We start from the raw sequence: 16267 nt of genomic DNA on the forward strand, positions 1-16267 counted from the left end.
GTTGAGATGGCCGAGTTGGTCTAAGGCGCCAGATTAAGGTTCTGGTCCGAAAGGGCGTGGGTTCAAATCCCACTCTCAACATTCCTATTAATTTTTCCCCAGCTTAGGTAGCTGCTCGTCGGTAGGTCCCTCGGTAGGCATGTTTCAATTAACAATTTTGGGCAACAAGTTATGGCATTTTAGCTCGTGCTCCATGGTAAGTAACAATTTATTGATTAGTAAAAATAACTTGACATTTTTCAACAATTTTTTATGCATTTGTCAACACAAAATTATTTTTCAAAAACTCATTGTCTACCGGAAACACTGTCCTCCTCCTCCTCTTAGGTTGTCTTTAGAAAAGTACATTTTCTGGTAATGAACAGTACAAAAAGTAACATCCGTTCCACTTTTGCTGCAAAGTTCATCTTTTTTTAAAAAGGGAATTGTTGTACTGACCATATTGTCTTTCCACTCCACCGTAGTTTGGGTTGCCCACAAAATGGGGGATGGCAGTATTGTCATTTCAAGTTGGAGGCTGTGAGGAACAAAGCCCAAAACGTTGTCGTTTTGGTCAAACATTTTTAAAAAATAGGAAGTTTCACAAATCTGGAACAAGCTTTGTTTTTGAAAAAAAAAAGTGCTTTTTCCAAAACTGGAACAGGCTAATCACAAAAAATCAAAACTGAACCCTTTCGACAAACCGAAATCAAAATTTTGATTTATTCAGTTGAAGCCTAATGTTTCAGCCAGATACTACCAATTACTACTATTATTGACCGGAGCAAAAATTAGTCGGGCTGGTTAAATGTGCATAACTCCATCCGTTGGTTTTCAGAGAAGAATTCTGATGGTATTTCAGTCCGAGCAGTCGGTTTCGATATGTGAACAAACTATGCCTCGCCCGTGCCTAAAAGCAAGTCCAAACATAGTTTTTGAAAATCTAAAGAAAATTTGGGTAGTGAGTCCCAGAATTTTTTGGATCCACCCATTACATTGACTTGGTACCAATCCAATTTGTGGAATAGAAATATGGGTGTCGACAAGGGGTTTCAATTTTGAGCAGGGAGAGATGAAGGATCCTATAATCAATTGAATCACAAAATCGAAACTAAATCTCGGAGGAGGACGGTTGTGAGCGAGATATTTTGCAAAACCCTAGTAATATAGATTGAAAGCAGGTCAGAGATCAAACGGAGCAGTTTACAAGTCAAGGAAAGAGGAAGACAGGAAGACCGATGGATCTTCTGAATCTGGCGCCATTCTTTGCCCAACGTTGTCCCCATTACTGGTTGGCACGATCGAAGGGGTTTCATGAGGGAAACTAGTTCGACTGTGAGAAGATGCTGCATCTCACTACAATCTCTTGAGAGACGGAAGTTAGGGCAGAAAGATCCCTTCTCCAACTCCAACTCTCCTTTTTCCGGTCAGTACAATCTCTTGAGAGATTCCTTGCCTAGCAAGTTGATTACCAGGTGATATTTTTTTTTTGGATCATCGATTGCTTGGTACTCCTTCTGTCTTAAAAATGATAGTCGCTTATGTAGACGGGCAATTTCGGATCTCCGTTTATAATGAACTAATTGAGATCTTTAATTTGGTGTGACAAGAATCATGTACGAAAGCACTTTAGTTTTATTTTGAAAATTGTACGTCTTTTCGTGGGGACTATCATATTGGAATGGAGGAGGAGTAATATTGATCATTCAATTTCCTCTTTGCCCAATTAGGAACCAAAGGCCCCACCTAGTTGCAATCTCAACCCAAGCTCGTGGCTTGGACCAAATGCAAGCTCCAATATTTATCATTACTTTAGACAAAACACGAACATCCCATTATTATATCATAAACCAACATTTGAAGCTGCTCTAGCAAGATCATGAGCAGCTTTTATTCAGAAGTTTAACATACAACAACTTTATTAGTAGAACATAAAGGAAAGGAAAGGAAAGGAAATAAAACAAAGGATCGGCTGGATAAACGGGCAAGCTTCACTCGGGCAGTTGTTGTAGCAGTATTGATGGACCACCCCCTACTGGGAATAACACCATTTCTTTGGACGCCATGTAAATTTCGTAAGCTTAGATCCCTGGACCACTTTCCATTTCGTTGGACACCATGCTCTGCAACTCCTGAAACGAGTATCAAGCTCCAAGTAGCACAATAAGTGGATGCAACACGTATAAACTGAGGGGGCATAAATGGGGATATGTATGCACCCATCACACCCCTCATTTTACACTTTGCTAGTCCCTAGCAAAACAAGTAAAAAACAGGAAAAATAAAGCAACAAACTAGGGATGTCTTTTAAACCCACGGTAGCCCCCGTAGGACGAGTGCAGTATTGTGAGGGATTCAATGGTGATTACCCACGAAACACTAAGGGATTAGATACTCAAGCACAACCCAAACTCAATCAATGGAAAGTTAAGGTGACAAGTAAACATGCAGCACAAGATAAAAGGCAAGGTATTTCATTCATAACCGAAGTTAAACAAGTGAACCATTCAACTCAAGTTAGCACAATAACTATTCCTCCCACATATATTCGGATAGTGAAAAATCACAAGGCAAGAGTGCAAGTGAAAGACTCCACAAAAATATTCATTAACCTCGAAAATAGTGCACACATCCTCAATGCCTCTAACACTTGTCACAAATGCTCAAATCACAACCAAATCCCTTCCCTTTATTTCAATGCATATATTTTTTTTTTCTTTTTTTTGGTGGTTGTGCAATGCCAAGGTCCCTTAAGCTTTCTAATTGACCCTTGTAACGAGCTTTAGGTCAGTGACACCCAAACCAGATGGTCTTAGGGCACTAGGTGCAGAGAACACCCCAACGGACTTAATCACCCGAGTCAAAAAGGCTACGAACCCAAGCTAACCACGCGTAACAATTTCGAGACGCTCCACCGTTTGACGCGAACACTCACTGCTTACTGAGGCAAGAGGCCCGGTTACTAAGTGAAAAGCCCGAAAAGCATGCATTTTATTAATTTTTGTAATTTTTTTTTGGGGAAAAAGGGGATCAATCTTTTCTATGAGACATTGGACTCATACCGAGGCACCAACAATATGCGTACACGATTCGAAGTCAAATTCACATCCAAGTGTGTCGGTGCTCGTGCAAAGGTCAAAGCTCAAGTGATGAGGCAATATCCAAACATAAGTGAGACGAACAATTCAAGTACCCCCAATCAATGCAATGTTCATGTGTTTAATTCCAGCAATGAAGTCATATCAAGACTCCAACTTGTGCAACAGTCAACCTAGCATCTATCGGAACCATCAACCAAGCCTAAAGTCACTATCAAGCATCCAAATCCCTCTTTTCGGCTTTTTTAAATTTCCAATTTCCTTTTTTTTTTCTTTTATAACGGAACAATAAAAAAGACTCAACAATCCAAATTGATCCCCACCCCCAACTTAAACTAGACAATGCCCTCATTGGCTATTAACAATAATAGGGCAAGCCAAGTACAAGAAAGAAGGAAAGAGAACACCTCAGGAGTGGACGATGACAAGCATAAGAAGGATATGGGGATGAAGAACATCCCCCAACATAAACCAGAGCAACCTGCACGTCTGACACAAAAACAAAGCAGAACAAAAAGAACACACAACGGAAAAAAAAAAAAAATACTACGAAAGGACAAACAAAATTAACAGTAATTAGAAAAAACAGAAAACAAAACAAAAGATGATTAAACAAAATATGTATGAGAGAACGTATTAACCTCACAAATTTCTCTAGTTGGACTATCAGCAATAGAATTTGACGTACCTTGAATCCATTCAATGTCGAAATCAAATTGGCTGAACCATTGTTGCCATCTGAGGATTCTTGTTTGACTAAGGATATCCAAGTTATTCTTTTGCATAATATCCTTGAATACCTTGCAATTTGTTCGTAATAAGAACTTCTTTGGAGTAAGGAAAATTTTTAATTTGTTCATAGCCTTCGTGGCTGCAAGAATTTCTTTGTGATATGTTGGATAATTCTTTTCTCCTCCTTTAAAGGTTCCTGAGCAATACTTGCTTAGCATCTCGAATTCTTTCTTCTTCACTGGTGTCGCTTTTTCCCAATTGCTCCAATCTTCAGAGGTAGTGCATACTAGTTTTAATATTCCTCCCCAACTGTCATTGCTAGCATCTGTTTCTAATATCATGAAATGATGTGACTGTGGTAATTGGATTTTTGGAAGTTGCTGTACTTCTTCTTTTATGCCTTTTATCCAATCGATCATTTCATTGGTCCATTCGAATTGTACTCCCTTTTTAAGAAGTTTCTGAACTGGCTCTCTCTTCTGGGCATGATTCTTTATAAAACTTTCAGCATAAGTAAGACATACAAGCAATCGTTGTAATTGAACTTTGTCTTTGATGACATTTGGGAAATCTGCAATCTTTGCTAGTACATGCGGTTGCAAAACTATCTTTCCTTCATTAATCGTTAATCCAAGAAAATCAATTTGTTGCTTAAACATTTCTATTTTCTTTGTTGAAATGTTTATTCCATTTGCTTGACATACTTCTCCAAATTCCTTAAGGTGGTTTAAGTGGTCTACTTGATTTTCACTAAAGATAATTATATCATCTATATAGACTCTAATAAAGTGATCATATTGAGGACTAAAGATTTTATCCATATATCTTTGGAAAACACTAGATGCATATTTGTACCCTATTGGCATTACCTTCCATGTATAAATTCCTAATGGTGTACTAAAAGCAAAGTATTTTGCACATTTAGGATCCATTTTAATTTGATAAAATCCACTTTTAGCATGAAAAGTTGAGAACACAGAGCCTTTACTAATTTCTGTAATTAAAGCATCTTTATTTGGTATAGGATATTTATCAGGTTTAATCATATCATTTATAGTCTTATAATTTATTACCAATCTTGGTTTTCCTCGTTTTTGACCTTCATTATTATTATTAACGTAAAAAGCTGATGATACATATTCATTAGTTTCAGGTGCTGCTTCTTGTATTAGTCCCATACCTTTCCATTCATCTAAATTTTCTTTTAGTTGCTTCCTATGTTTTTCATTCATTGGTATAGGTTTGTGATGAAAAGGTTTGATCTTTTCATTGGGTTCACATGTCATATATGTTTGATGTTTTTCCCAAAAGGCTTGCGGATTCAACGCTGCACAAATAGTTACTAACCATTCTTTTATCTCTACTGCCACTGTGTCTAGCACATCAATCTGATCATTTGCTTCGGTATGTACTATTGCCTCAGCCTTTCTAGGAAATGTTACAATATCTCCATAGTAGTTTAGTTGCACATGTGTCTTAGTTTGTCTATATTCTTCAAACATTTCTAAAATATTATTTCCTATAATTATATCGATTGAATGAGTTTTAAGCTCGTACAATTGAACGGGTATTGAGATGTTTTCCGATAATATCATTTCTACATTTGCTACGTTTTCTACATCGTTCACTTGGTTTGATACACTTCTTAGTGTAATAGGCATTCCTTTCTTCCAAGCTGATTCTGGAAATAGCCATCTTTTAGCCACACTGATTGTTGCTCCTGTATCTATCATACAGTCTATTGTGACAGTTTTTCCTTTTACTAGGAATGGTACTGTTATTATGACTGCCTTTTTCTTAGGTAAGTTAAGTGTTTTATTCATCTGTTCTTGATCTAGAGAAAAGATGGTGTTTATTATGGAACTATATTCATCATCTTCCTCGTCTTCTCCTGTTAAATAGACTTGTTCGTCTTCAGATGAGTAGTGTGAGGATAATCCTTCGTTCATATATATCATAGAGTTTGAACTAGTAGAGTGTTGACTAGAAGGGCTTGAACAGCTTGAAGTTTCATGGTAGTAAAGATCATTATCACTAAGGCTTCTAATATGCACGTTTAGGTGTAAAATGCCCGGCCCCCTATCACCGTGATTCCATATCGAAGGTGAAGTGATGATGGTAAAAGCATCTTCATCGGATGGAGGTCCAGGAGGAATATGATGTTCGTTATTTTCGCGTTCATCATAAGCATCTGGTGGTGTTTGCATACGCTTTATACGTCTTCTTCTAATTGGCGGTGCGTGGAACATCCCCGTTGGCAAAATCCACATTTGTACTTGACCATTAACAGTTACTACTCTTCTTTGTAGAGGTTTTAGTATCTTTCCAGTATTTCTGTCTATACGAAGTTGTACATTTGCTTGTACTGGAATGCTTGCATCAACCTCAGGTATCATTATATAGTCGTTTAGATTTGGTGGTATAGGTAGCATAGGACCAGATATATAGAATGGAGTTCCTAATAATGGTGGATTATATCCTACTATATGTACTATCCCCGCTACTCCATCACTTTGAATATTTATTGCTGTTTGTGTGTTTGTTCGTAGGCTGTTATCCGGGAATACTATGTAACCATTGTTATCTATACGTATTGCTTGTGCAGGTTCTCCTATAATGTCTGAATCTATAAATATTGCTGATACATAGCTTGTAGTCGTTGCTATTGGATCTCTTAATACTAGAACGTTTTGTTCTGTTTTATATTCTCTTCCCATATATGGATCATCTGGTAACCTTCCTAATGCTGTTAGTACCACATTTCTATATATTGAGTTTTCAGCGTCTAGAATATTAACTCTTCCATAAGCTGAAACTGTAGCTGGTGGTCCGGTTGTTATAGGTTGTCCACTTATTTCAGCAATTCCTGATGAGTTTGTTTCTACTATTGTATTGTTAGGTATTTGTATTCTTCCATACATGTCGACATTTAGGTAGGTTACTGATGATAAGGTTCCTCTTATTGGAATTCCTACCGTGGTAGCAAATGTCGTTGCTGGTGGAATGTCGATTATTAGTTCTCTTGTTGTTTGATTTGTAGTTACATGGATTGTTGTTCCTGTTAGGACAAATCCCGTTTGTGGATCTATGTTTATATCTTCATAGGCATTAGTCTGAGTATTTAGCATTCTTATTGTTCCGGAGAATACTCCTATTGGTAGGTTTACATCTGGGATATTTGACTGTCCAGTCTCTACTCTCAGATTTCCAGGTGTGGTAGTTCGTACTATTATTCCTGGTGGAATAATTACTTCTCCTGTTGTTTCTACTCTGAATAAGTGAGATTGTCCTATGGCATTCTGATCTTGTATTCTTATCATTAGAGCCCTTTGATTTATACTAGTTGTTGGTGGTGTCAACATTCTTACTCGTCCTGTTTCATTTGTATCTATACCTGCTCCTACAGGTTTCTGTATTTCTCCTGTTTGAGTGTCTAGGGTAACATCTTGTAATTCTTGAAGTTGTCTATTAAATATAGATATCTTCCTATATTGTCCTGGTTGCAATCTAGGCTGCGTAGATAGATTTGTACTTCTCCATATCTTAGGAGGTTCGTTTGTTGATGCTGTTATTATTGTTCCTATTGGTACAATTATTTCTCCTGTAACAGCATCTACATTCACATATACGTAGGTATTATCTTCTCCTTTTAATATTTTTATTTCTGTGGAATATACCATATCTGAAGGTGGTCCTGTTCCCGAGTCTTCTCCATGAGGATTTGGATCTATCATTTGTGTAGGTGTTGCATTTGCCTTCAGATGTACAAGGAGTTCCCATAATCTTCTATGTATTGTATTTGTTTTTCGTGAAGCTTCGACTAGGTGTGCAGACTGTAAGAGTCGTTGCATATCTTTTACTCGTTTTAATATTGTAGTTTCGTTTGCTGCAGTTACATCGCTAGTTAGTTGTTCTAGAGCTTTTGATATTTCGCCATTCGCACTTGCAGCTCCCTGACCAAGGTTTTCTATCATCCATCTTACGCCTCCTATGGCATCTAGTATTACTGGGTTTTCTACTCTTTCTAGTATTCTTGTTAGCTTATCTTGATTTGATCTTCCTGTAGCCGGTATAGGCACTCCAGGTTGCAGATTTAAAGGAGTTGGTGGCTTTGTTAAATCTTCTTTACCAATGGATCTATCAGATATTTGTACCATGTATTGTACAATATACATAAATCTTGGTGCGATCTGGTTTCTAGTATTCGGTGCTCTATTTGCTTCCATTCTGTAATCTTCCCAGCTATAGGCACTTCTTTGGTTGGCTAGTACTGGCCAATCTGTTTCTTGTCCGAAGATCGTTACTAGGTTCCACATCATTAAATCTAGCATTTCTGCCATCATGTTTCCTGCTTCACTATCAGTGCTATATTTAGGTCTTCCTTGAGCATCTGTTACCCAAAAACTGTTTCTTGTAGGGTAGTATATACCAGCTAATGGTATAGCGGATGGTGCTGTCAACCTATTTGTGGTTGGAGGTATTGTAATGTTCGAGGGTGTGTTTATTTTTGTTTGTCTGAACTGTCCAGTATAAGTTCGAGGTGGTAACGTTCCATGTTTTTCTATGAGTCTTTTTTCTTGACCTCGAACGGTAAGTTCTATTGCATTTAGTTCTTCCTTTTCTTTCAGCTTTTCTTCTAGCTCTCTCCAATCTGGATCAAGTCTTTCCTTTCTACTTTGTATTTTGTTTGAAACTTTTGCTATAATATTTGGCTTATAATATACTGATGAAGAAATAGTCTCTTCAAGTTCTAACACAGAAATATCGTAGTCTTGCCTTACATAGGTATCTTCATATAGTTGGTTATGTAGAACTTTGTTTGTTTGTCTTTCTTCTCTCAGTAATCTCTCGAATGTTCCTTGATTCTCATGCAGTTTTTTCTCCATTTTACTGACATTTTCTTTTACTGTTGTAAATTGAATATTATGATTACTGGCTATATCTTCTACAGCTTTCAGAATATTTAAATTTGATGCTGCATATAATCGATCACTTACTTTTCTAAGTCCATCATTGATTTCTACCTCAATAAGTTGTTTCACCAGTTCCAGGATATGAATTATGTTCGGTTTTGTATCGTTGTCTATATGATGAATTATAGAGTTCCGATTATTTGTAATATGTGATGTGAGGAAATCCCTCATTTCTTTCATTTGCCGTTTTACATCATTTATCTGACTTGTAGTATTAGCAATAATTTCATTTTTTTTATTTTCTTGATGTTGTTCTAATTTAGCAATAATTTCCTTTTTGTTTTTTTCTTGATTTTCTATTAATATAGAAATAATTTCATTTTTGTTCTTTTCTTGATTTTCTTTTAATAGAGCATATTTGCGTTCTATTTCTTGAGTAATACTACAATTCATATTATCTTGATTTTGTTTCAATAGAGCATATTTGCCTTCTATTTGTTGAATAATATTACTCTGCATATTTTCTTGATGTTCTTTTAATTGAGCATATTTGTTTTGTGTTTGTTGAGTAATATGAGAAAACATATTTGTTAGGGTTGTCATGACATCGTTCATCATCCACTTATCAGTGGATGGTGGCGGGTTTTTGGAACAAAAAGTTGTCCAGTAGCTATCAAAGGTATAAAATCTTGTGGCTAGTCCACTGCAAGTTGTGGCTAGTCCACTGCAAGTTGTTTGGATAGTGTTCATCTGATAAGCATTGGCCATGGTGTTGCGCTTTGCAAGTTCAGTATCTATTAAGGCTATAGATTGACTCACTGATGTATTTTTTCTAGTGTTCTTCGTTGAGAAATGAAAGCTGCTTCTGTCGTTGAATTCTTAATGAATACTTGGTTGATGCAAATTGGTTGTGTTTTCTTATGATTTAAAAGCTCTAGTTCCTTTCCTCATAGGCTAGCAGTTTGCTTTCGGTTCCTTTTTTTGTGTTGAGGTGTGTTTCTGTAAGATTTTTCTCTGTGTGATTGTTGGGGTCGTTTAGAGTTTGTACTTAATTGATCACTATCGGTTTGCTTGTACTATCAATTTTTTTTTTTTTTTTAAGGAAGAGTTTTCAGATTGTTTTTTGACTTTTTTTTTTAATAGGAATAGAGCAAGAAACTCCATTAAACAGCAAGTTTGTTTTTCAACTTGTTTTTCAACCTTAGGGCCTTTGATAAGTACCAATTATCATAGGAGGACTTGTGACAGTTCGAAAGTTTTATGGAACAAATAACAATGGGGTGGATCAAGCAAGATATGAAAAGAACACATAATAGTACATATTAATAGCGAAAGCAATAGCAAACCGAAGTAGTAAACAACTTACGGATACTGATCCGTCTGATCGATATGCAGTTGGACTGCTACAAGCAAAGGCCAATAGCTACGTGAATGAAGCTTTGGTTAACAAACTGCAAATTGAGGAACAGACCGACCTCCTCGTCACCGATCACACTCTTTTTTAGTAGTATTTTTTCATCTTTACATAACTCTCAAACAAACTTTAGGAAAGGATAACATACTGCTAGTTCCTAAGGGAAGGAACTAGAAAAGGTGTTCTACTCCATGGTAGACATTTGTATCTTCTTCTTTCTATCTTTGAGTAGTTGGGTACTGCAGAATGCCTTTGAACTTGAATCAACAAGGTTTATATAGACCCCTTGTGTAGATGGATCTGAGTCATTGTGGCCTTGTGGGGAATAGTATTAGCAGGTGGATCTGAGTCATTAGTAGGTGCATCTGAGTCATTAATTTATGACTAGGTCAGAGTTGATTTTTTTTTTGTGTTTCGTCATTGTCTGTATATTAGGTGGGGAATAGTATGAAATGGATGTAAGTATGTATAATTTTGTATAATTAAATTTCTTGCACGAATTTGGCATTTTGATACACCGACGGTGCAAATTTTTTTGTAGGAGTGACCTATTTGAGAGTCAAGAATGTGGGCTAGCTAGAATCAAATCAGAGTTAATGGCACGTGATGTGTTGAGCATTCCATCACCACCGTTGCTTCTGAGTCGGCAATCCGTATAGGAGGGTGAATAATTGACAAATTTTGCTTCTCAACCATTCCAAAAAATGCGAAGGCATTATTATGCACTCGGGATTGGCTATACAATGTGGGAGGTAATGGAGTTTCAATGATTGACATGAAGAGGAAGGGCTCGGTTAAGATTGTGAAGTAACAATTGTCGGACTGGCCCGACTGGGCACCAATCCGAACACTCTTGTTTTGATAGGGTTACTTCTAGCTAGTGGACTTGAAAGTTATCTGAACATGCTTTTTTCTTTGTTTGTGTGTGGTTTTGTATCTGTGGAAGGAAAGCGAAGCGTTTTGATATGTATTTCCTAGACTCGTGTGCTCTGTTGTTCTTCGAATTTATATGGTTTCTCTTGCAAATTGCAATCAGTTTGCATGGTGTATATTTTGAAATTATTTGGTCTCTGTAGGCTCTTGAACAGAGCAGAACATTGGAGATTGGGTTGAAAATCTGTTTCCATGTTGTATTTTTTAGTATGGAAAATGGGAATCTGTTTTTATTTGAGAAATTTGATTTTGTGATGTTTTTTTTATATAAATCGAAACGTGAATCTGGTTTTATTCGACAAGTTTTGAACTCCATTATGAACTCTACTGAAATTTCATAAAGCTAGTTGGAGCTTAGTGGTGGCCTCAATAGTGCCTGCTGATATCAATTGGCTGCACATTCGAGTGAACTCAGATTGAAACTGGAGTGATATAGCTAGTCGATCAGCATGCAAGAATGGGAGTTTTTTTTTATAAAACAAATAAAAAAGAGCAGCTAAGAAAGAAAACGGGTCGGGTTTTATGGGTGCATGCACGAATGGGAGTTTAAAAAAAAAAAAGAAAGAGTAGCAAAGAAAGAAAACGGGTCGGGTTTTATGGGTATGACTTGACTCATATGCAATCCGCCTATTATTGAATCATAGTTAACGTGTTCAAGTTTAACCCCTTATCCATTTTAAGCCGTCCAAACCCGCCCTTTACCACCTTTAACATTTTGTAAGCCTGTGTATAGGCCAATTATGCAAGCCTGTGTGTGTTACTGTTATCTATGGTTTAAGGAAAATTGTTTTTTTTTTTTTTTTTGCAATGGAAAATTGTTTGTTGTTGTTTGATTACCTACTGCATGTATGCCATTTACCAAAAAAAACAATAAGATTACCTACTGCATGTGCTTTATAGGCAAATTAAATTACTATCTCTTTATAAAAAAGAATGGATTATTATAAAAAAAGGAAGAAGGTTTATATGGAGTAGAAGTTTTCATCAATATTGACGTGTTCGCTATATCATGTCTTCCAGCTGTATAGTCGGTGGATCAGAGTCGACTTTGCTCAAGAAATAGACGGTGATCAGGTCATTTTAAATCTCACATGCAATGGTACGTACTACTCTGAAATTTAATTTGAACATGCATGCACCAAGAGTATATAGTATAAGAAATTGAACACCTTCTCAATAATGCAATAAATAAGATATCTTGCAAACTGATATCGTATATATAAAATGTTAGAGAGAAGAGAGGTGGGTCATTGACTATTAACTACTCCACTGGCAACCTGCATGTGTAAGAAACAAAGTAGGGGAGAAACAGAGTATTATATATATATGGGGGGGGGGGGGGGGGGGGGGGGGATTATTTTCCTTTGTAAAGTGTATGAGGATGGAATTTACTTGAGTGTGAAACAGCGTATTAGTTGAGTGTGAAACAGAGTCTTATGGGGGGAGGATTTTCCTATATAAAGTGTAATAGTGTGGACATCGAGAGTCTATATGGATGATTTTGGGTATATAACAAATTTTATGGGTTACTACTAATACCTTGGACTTAAGCATTTTGGATCATGTAAATCAAAATACTGTGCCAGTAGTGTGCTAGTAGTCAGCTTGGGGTGTTACAAGTTGAGTGTGAAATAGAGTATTATAGTTGAGTGTGGACGTACTCGTGGAGTGATGACCTTGCAGAAACCTACTATTATGATGTACTCCATTCGTTCCAATTTAAATGCTTCCTACGGAAGACCGTGTAACTTCGACCTCAAAAAATAAAGTACTTTCGGAATTAATTTTTAACTTTCTTTTGAATTGTTCAAAAGATCTCGACGAGTACTTCAAAACGGTGCAAAAAAGTTTCAAAAAAGATTATGAAAAATACAATTCTTTTGAAAGTCAAAATGACACGATTTTACGTAGGAATCACTTAAAATGAGACAGATGGAATATATTTTATGTGTTTGGTGAGTTTTTCTAATTGACTAAACAGACTAAGGCTTCATTCCAGAACACCTTCTTAAAAAATAAGTATTTATTTCACATTTTCAAGCTCAAAAATAATATAAATGAAAAATAAATTTTCAATTTTTTTTTCACCATATAAAATATCTCAATGAGATCTATCAAACAAAATCCATATTGATAGGAAAATTATCTACGTAAGCACATGATTTTTGAGTTTGAAATTGCATTCTTAAAAAATAAGTACTTATTTCCGTTTCCGGAACGGGGCCTAAATCAATTAGAGTCCATGTTTTTTTACGAATTTTTAATTATCAGATACGTATGTCAATTAAAATAATATTCAGTGGAAACAACTTGACTATTGTCAGTAGTCTGAAGATAAAAGAAAATTTGGAGTACATGCGATTCATGGAAAGAAAGAAAAACAATGAGTAAGTCTTAGGAACAAAATACATTTCCTTTTTTTTTTCTTCTTGATATGTGACTAAACTCCACCTAAATAAGTTTATTTGAGGAGAGAATATATGAGAGTTCAGAACTCTGTGAGATCATGCAAACCCACAAGTCGGGCGAAGGAAAAGGGGCCGGGCGGCGATCGATTGTGGCTATGGCCACATAAGGTTGATCTCGATGGTGCATTTTACGTATTCTAATATTTTGAGGTACCGAAAGTATATAATATATACTTTTTTAATTTCCGGAGTATTTGCTTCATTATCCTCATCTTGTGATGTTTTTGATATCGTGCTTTTTATCAAACTCATGTCATATTTTTTGACTTGACGAAAATTAATTGTTCATTCTAGTTGTTGAATGTGATAATGAGGTTGAATACAACGGATTGGATTGATCTCAGTACAAACTCACCGGGGCTCACGAAATATTGAAACTGGAGTGATAAAAAAATAAAAATAAAAAAACACAAAAGAAAGAAAACTCGTCGGGCCAGGTTTTATTGGTAGGAATTGACCCATGTTCGACCCTCCTATTATTTATTATTGTTTAACCCTGATCCATTTCATTTCAACCCGTCAAAGTCCGCCCCTTTACCCCCTCTCACATTTTATGACTGGGTCGGAGTTGACTTTTTCAGTTTCATCGTCTTTTGTACTCAGCCCAACAATTTCTATAGTTATCTGACTTTTCCTGATATCTTGGAGAACATCTGCTTTGATGTTTTCGGCGAGTGCTCGTATCGTGGCTTCCATTTCTTCTTTCTGTGAAGAGATCGCCTTCAGCAGGTATTCGGTCTCGATCAGTTTTTCGGCGAATTTGCTCGCCAGAGCTTCGGTCTCGTTCAGGCGGTTCTTGAGATCTTTGTTGTCGTTGATCAGCATTTCTATGTAGCCCGAGTTGATTCGCTCCTTGTCCTGAAGGTTTGTAATAAAATGAGAAAGGTTCTCAAGTTGCTCCTTGATCACTCTTCCTCCTCGGCGTCCTCCTCCGTCGTCGGCGGCCATTTCTTCAAATACTGGTACTAAGTGAAATTCTCAATTTCCTTTCGCAATATATATATAGGCCAATTATGTAAGCCTGCGTGTTACTGTTATCTATGATTTGAGGACAATTTTATTTTTTTATTTTTTGAAATCGAATGCTCCCTTATTTAATTTTTTTTTTTTTTATCCGCTCCCTTATTTAATTTGTATACATGCCATCTACTGCCATTTACCAAAAATAATGAGATTACCTACTGCATGTACTATCTTTATTTTTTAAAAAAATATTATCAAAAAAAGGAAGAAGGTTTATATGGAGTAGAAGTTTTCATCAATTAATAGTGATGTCTTCGCTCGGATCTTCCAGCTCTATAGTCATTGGATCTAATCTAAAGTGTTAGAGTCGACTGTGCTCAAGAAATAGACGGTGCACGTACAGTCTAGGCCATTTTAAATCCCCCATGGAAATATTATAAAATTTACTCCCTCCGTCTCATAAAGTTTGGCATTTTCACTATTTCAGCCTTATGAAAAAATTAATTATATCTTTTAATCCATAATATTTTTTATAAGCAATATGGATCTTGTTTGATAAAGTTTAATTTGTTCTATTAAACAAAGTTAAAAAAAATTGCCTAAAAGATTATGGATTAAAAGATATATACAATTTAAAAATGATACGTATTCCTGAAAATGCCAAACATTATGGAACGGATGGAGTAATTAATTTGAACATGCCTGCACCAAGCTTATAGTATAAGAAATTGACCACCTTTTAAATCCCACCTCCCATATTATAAAATTCAATGTGAACATGCATGCACCAAGATTATAATACAAGAAATCTTGGATAATGCAATATAAATAAGATGTCTTGCAAGAGGAATTCTCATGCAAACTGATCATAAAAACTAAAAAAACGTGATAGAAAAAAAAAAAAAAAAAAAACTGATAAGATCGGATCTGGCAAGTATTATTTACTTATAAAAAGACTGGAAGAATTCCCACACCTTCATTCCCAAAAATGCCCCTGCTATGCATAAGAAATCACAAAGTTGCATTGGTATTCTTGTTAATTTCCCACGCAACGAAGGGACATCACCGTCTCTTTCCAGTTTCCAACGTAATCGGAAAGGATGCCTCTCCTCGATCCCAAGAAGATCGAGCACATGTCATTTGCCAAATAAAACCTTAAACTAATTGGATATCAATTTCTAACTCAACTATGTGATATGGTTCTGCGGCCTTTTTCGGCCGAGAGATGTCCCATTCACCCACTCTGAGACTCTTTCGTGCTTTAGGTTATTTCAATTGGTATCAGAGTCCGATTACTCATTATTGGTGTTATTGCCTGAGTTTGATTTTTCCGTTCGCACCATGGATGGTTCATTGAACCAACTTTCTCCTTATTCTGATGGTAGTGATTATTGCCTGTGGTCTTTTCACTTTTTGCTTGAGGATTACTTTTTGCTGCCACAAATTGGATAAGAATGACGTCCTTTCTTCAACTTCAATGTTTTGCACACAATCAACGTAGTCATTATATCTCTGCTTGATTGCCAATTAGAGCATCGAGTAAGAGTTAGAAATACGTGTCTGTTCAGATTCCTCAGACCCTTGGAATAAGGGTCAGGAGGGCCCCCCGAAGTCCCCTGAGCGACAGGCCTCTGTTTGAGCCGATATCACTCGATGAAGACAAGACAAATGTGAAGTGACAAGACCAGTTTGGTCAGCCGGCGAAGACATCGCTTGCGAAAGACTATCTAAGGATAGACCTCTAAGCCGAGTGACTTCAGGAACAAC

At 36.4% G+C, this 16267-nt stretch overlaps 1 long non-coding RNA gene and 1 other non-coding gene across 2 annotated transcripts; one reads left to right on the forward strand and one right to left on the reverse strand.

Moving 5' to 3' along the window:
* On the forward strand, positions 1-81 carry TRNAL-AAG (transfer RNA leucine (anticodon AAG)). The gene has a single exon. It is a non-coding gene; the product is annotated as a tRNA-Leu (tRNA).
* Positions 82-1756: 1675 nt separating this feature from the next.
* LOC131320164 (uncharacterized) lies at positions 1757-11305 on the reverse strand. The gene is made up of 2 exons (XR_009198139.1): positions 10089-11305; positions 1757-2111 (listed from the first exon to the last, which is right to left on the reverse strand). It is a non-coding gene; the product is annotated as an uncharacterized LOC131320164 (long non-coding RNA).
* Between the last annotated feature and the right edge of the window lie 4962 nt (positions 11306-16267).

This window comes from Rhododendron vialii, chromosome 3a (genome assembly GCF_030253575.1).
Source record: "Rhododendron vialii isolate Sample 1 chromosome 3a, ASM3025357v1".
NCBI classification, from domain to species: domain Eukaryota; kingdom Viridiplantae; phylum Streptophyta; class Magnoliopsida; order Ericales; family Ericaceae; genus Rhododendron; species Rhododendron vialii.